The following is a 5000-nucleotide window of genomic DNA, read 5'->3' as shown; positions in this document are numbered from 1 at the left end:
CTAACATATGTTGTGCCTTAACCTAACCTATGTTGTGCCTTAACCTAACCTACGTTGTGCCTTAACCTAACCTATGTTGTGCCTTAACCTAACCTATGTTGTGCCCTAACCTAACCTATGTTGTGCCTTAACCTAACCTATGTTGTGCCTTAACCTAACCTATGTTGTGCCTTAACCTAACCTATGTTGTGCCTTAACCTAACCTATGTTGTGCCTTAACCTAACCTATGTTGTGCCTTAACCTAACCCATGTTGTGCCTTAACCTAACCCATGTTGTGCCTTAACCTAACCCATGTTGTGCCTTAACCTAACCCATGTTGTGCCTTAACCTAACCCATGTTGTGCCTTAACCTAACCCATGTTGTGCCTTAACCTAACCCATGTTGTGCCTTAACCTAACCCATGTTGTGCCTTAACCTAACCCATGTTGTGCCTTAACCTAACCCATATTGTACCTTAACCTAACCCATATTGTACCTTAACCTAACCCATATTGTACCTTAACCTAACCCATATTGTACCTTAACCTAACCCATATTGTACCTTAACCTAACCTAATTTGTGCCTCAACGTAACCTAATTTGTGCCTCAACGTAACCTAATTTGTGCCTCAACGTAACCTAATTTGTGCCTCAACGTAACCCATGTTGTGCCTCAACGTAACCCATGTTGTGCCTCAACGTAACCCATGTTGTGCCTCAACGTAACCCATGTTGTGCCTCAACGTAACCCATGTTGTGCCTCAACGTAACCCATGTTGTGCCTCAACGTAACCCATGTTGTGCCTCAACGTAACCCATGTTGTGCCTCAACGTAACCCATGTTGTGCCTCAACGTAACCCATGTTGTGCCTCAACGTAACCCATGTTGTGCCTCAACGTAACCCATGTTGTGCCTCAACGTAACCCATGTTGTGCCTCAACGTAACCCATGTTGTGCCTCAACGTAACCCATGTTGTGCCTCAACGTAACCCATGTTGTGCCTCAACGTAACCCATGTTGTGCCTTAACGTAACCCATGTTGTGCCTTAACGTAACCCATGTTGTGCCTTAACGTAACCCATGTTGTGCCTCAACGTAACCCATGTTGTGCCTCAACGTAACCCATGTTGTGCCTCAACGTAACCCATGTTGTGCCTTAACGTAACCCATGTTGTGCCTTAACGTAACCCATGTTGTGCCTTAACGTAACCCATGTTGTGCCTTAACGTAACCCATGTTGTGCCTTAACGTAACCCATGTTGTGCCTTAACGTAACCCATGTTGTGCCTTAACGTAACCCATGTTGTGCCTTAACGTAACCCATGTTGTGCCTTAACGTAACCCATGTTGTGCCTTAACGTAACCCATGTTGTGCCTTAACGTAACCCAATTTGTGCTTTAACGTAACCCAATTTGTGCTTTAACGTAACCTAATTTGTGCTTTAACGTAACCTAATTTGTGCTTTAACGTAACCTAATTTGTGCTTTAACGTAACCTAATTTGTGCTTTAACGTAACCTAATTTGTGCTTTAACGTAACCTAATTTGTGCTTTAACGTAACCTAATTTGTGCTTTAACGTAACCTAATTTGTGCTTTAACGTAACCTAATTTGTGCTTTAACGTAACCTAATTTGTGCTTTAACGTAACCTAATTTGTGCTTTAACGTAACCTAATTTGTGCTTTAACGTAACCCATGTTGTGCCTTAACCTAACCTATATTGCGCCTTAACCTGACGCACGTTGTCGCTGAACCTGCTCTGTAATTGTTATGCAACTCGTTAAATTAGTGTAGTGTTGCCTAACCGCAACCCTCGCAATATAGTTCGCTATTCGCACTGCCCGGTCCCCTGTGTATCGCGTCATGTTAAACACCTTGCAGGTGTTGCTGACTTTCCACATGCTCCTGCTATACACTGTAATGTGGATAGCAGCAGGACGTACATGCCCCCCCCCCCCCTTCCCCCCTGCCTTCGCAAGCTGGTCGTTGAGAAGTTTGCATGTTCAATGCCCTTCGCATGCCGACGTACTCAGCCTACGTTGTGGTACGGCCTGTCACCTGTCCGCCGATGTACGCAAAACCCACAAACTGTACTGCACATTGGTCCGTATGTACTGAATGATACATCGTGGCACATGTGTGACCGTACGACGACTGCGCCTAGCAACGGCAGACCATACAGTCCAAATATTGTGCACGCAGCTACGTGTCGTCTCCCTATAAGAGCTGGATTGCAGTGTGGTACGCCATTCAGACGTGTGGGAGGAACGGACGCCCTGGATGGCGATCAGCATGAGCAGTCTGTTGATGTAGTGGAGCGTGTATTCGGACGTAGTCGTCTCTTCTCACACACCGTGATAGCATGTTGCACCGCGTTCCACATCTGCGACATCCTGCAGAGGCCGGCTGACAGTCGTTCGCGCAATGGACACCGCATACGTACGGGGGCTACCTTCCACGTGTTCTCGAGGCGTGCACATGTTGTTGCGTCTATGTGGGCAGACGTAGTGTGTTGTGACACCTGACACAGGCATGCAATACTCGTTGCAAATGGCGATGGACGTCTACGTTTGCTGGTGACGTTACGCAAATGAACAACAGGTAACCCGTTGTGGTGCGGTTGTTCTCGCTAGAGGTGAATCAGTGTTGGCGACGATCGGTCGAGCTATTAACCGGTTGTTTCAGGGATACCCACCATGCCCACGAACGTGAAAGGGGACCCACCATGCCCACGAACGTGAAAGGGGATCTGGGTGTGAGGCGATACGCGGCGGTGGCTGGGTGGGACCGTCCCCGGCCGGTGAGGGGGGGCCGCCCGGCGTGCTGGCAGCGCGGTGCGTGGGCGCACGCGCTACAGCCGGCTGGTGGGGGCGGCCAGTGGCAGGCGCGCCGGCCGACGGACGCGGCAGGCGGCGCAGCTGCGCGCCGGCGCCCCCTGCTCGCGGCGCCTTGCGGCCAAAGCAGGTCCTCGCGGGCCCGGTGCGAAGCGCGGTGGCCATCTGCAGTGTGCTGGTCCGATTGAGGACTGTGTGCGCTGAGGATGCGCCGCCGCCCGGCGCTCGGCGCCGCGACGCCGTCTGCTGCTCGGTCGCCCCAGCGGTTCTCGCAGGTGGTTTGTATCGCAGCTGTGCGGACGTGTTGGCGCGTGCGCTGTGCTGGGAGAGTTCGCTTCGGCACCCAAGTGGGGCTTTTGTCCTTCTGTGGCGCTGGCGTTGGAGCTGCCGGTCACCGTAGGTGGCGCGTGTTGTCTCCCGCCGGCAATGCCACGACAGCACGCTCCCGGGCCTCTGTCGGCAGCGGCAAGCTCAGTTGGGAGCACGGGTGGTCGCACCTAAAGCGTCTACTCGCCTAACTCCGGGCGATTGCGCCTCTCTCGAACCCGACCAAGTACTTAGGACGGCGCTGCGCGCCGCCGGGACCTGAGAGGGTTTCGAGGTGTGTTGTGCAGGGGAGCTCAGCCTCCTCCTGTTTGCAGAATAATTGAGCGGACGCTTGCGTGTTCGCGCGGGCCCCCGGGACACACTCCCGGGCGGCCGGCTGCTCAGCTCTAGTTGACGCAGCTCCCTGGTTGATCCTGCCAGTAGTCATATGCTTGTCTCAAAGATTAAGCCATGCATGTCTCAGTACAAGCCGCATTAAGGTGAAACCGCGAATGGCTCATTAAATCAGTTATGGTTCCTTAGATCGTACCCACGTTACTTGGATAACTGTGGTAATTCTAGAGCTAATACATGCAAACAGAGTCCCGACCAGAGATGGAAGGGACGCTTTTATTAGATCAAAACCAATCGGTCGGCTCGTCCGGTCCGTTTGCCTTGGTGACTCTGAATAACTTTGGGCTGATCGCACGGTCCTCGTACCGGCGACGCATCTTTCAAATGTCTGCCTTATCAACTGTCGATGGTAGGTTCTGCGCCTACCATGGTTGTAACGGGTAACGGGGAATCAGGGTTCGATTCCGGAGAGGGAGCCTGAGAAACGGCTACCACATCCAAGGAAGGCAGCAGGCGCGCAAATTACCCACTCCCGGCACGGGGAGGTAGTGACGAAAAATAACGATACGGGACTCATCCGAGGCCCCGTAATCGGAATGAGTACACTTTAAATCCTTTAACGAGTATCTATTGGAGGGCAAGTCTGGTGCCAGCAGCCGCGGTAATTCCAGCTCCAATAGCGTATATTAAAGTTGTTGCGGTTAAAAAGCTCGTAGTTGGATTTGTGTCCCACGCTGTTGGTTCACCGCCCGTCGGTGTTTAACTGGCATGTATCGTGGGACGTCCTGCCGGTGGGGCGAGCCGAAGGCGTGCGACCGCCTCGTGCGTGCTCGTGCGTCCCGAGGCGGACCCCGTTGAAATCCTACCAGGGTGCTCTTTATTGAGTGTCTCGGTGGGCCGGCACGTTTACTTTGAACAAATTAGAGTGCTTAAAGCAGGCAAGCCCGCCTGAATACTGTGTGCATGGAATAATGGAATAGGACCTCGGTTCTATTTTGTTGGTTTTCGGAACCCGAGGTAATGATTAATAGGGACAGGCGGGGGCATTCGTATTGCGACGTTAGAGGTGAAATTCTTGGATCGTCGCAAGACGAACAGAAGCGAAAGCATTTGCCAAGTATGTTTTCATTAATCAAGAACGAAAGTTAGAGGTTCGAAGGCGATCAGATACCGCCCTAGTTCTAACCATAAACGATGCCAGCCAGCGATCCGCCGCAGTTCCTCCGATGACTCGGCGGGCAGCCTCCGGGAAACCAAAGCTTTTGGGTTCCGGGGGAAGTATGGTTGCAAAGCTGAAACTTAAAGGAATTGACGGAAGGGCACCACCAGGAGTGGAGCCTGCGGCTTAATTTGACTCAACACGGGAAACCTCACCAGGCCCGGACACCGGAAGGATTGACAGATTGATAGCTCTTTCTTGATTCGGTGGGTGGTGGTGCATGGCCGTTCTTAGTTGGTGGAGCGATTTGTCTGGTTAATTCCGATAACGAACGAGACTCTAGCCTGCTAACTAGTCGCGTGA

The 5000-nt window shown here is 52.0% G+C and overlaps 1 non-coding gene across 1 annotated transcript in view; it reads left to right on the top strand.

The window, feature by feature from the left end:
- The first annotated feature begins 3545 nt into the window (after positions 1-3545).
- LOC126436537 (small subunit ribosomal RNA) overlaps positions 3546-5000 on the top strand; it is a 1909-nt gene continuing 454 nt past the window's right edge. The window contains exon 1 of the ribosomal RNA XR_007580742.1: positions 3546-5000. This exon is cut by the window's right edge and continues 454 nt beyond it. This is a non-coding gene — a ribosomal RNA (small subunit ribosomal RNA).

The sequence above is a fragment of the Schistocerca serialis genome, unplaced genomic scaffold (assembly GCF_023864345.2).
Source record: "Schistocerca serialis cubense isolate TAMUIC-IGC-003099 unplaced genomic scaffold, iqSchSeri2.2 HiC_scaffold_1239, whole genome shotgun sequence".
Taxonomy (NCBI): domain Eukaryota; kingdom Metazoa; phylum Arthropoda; class Insecta; order Orthoptera; family Acrididae; genus Schistocerca; species Schistocerca serialis.
This window is presented reverse-complemented; position numbering and strand designations above follow the sequence as displayed.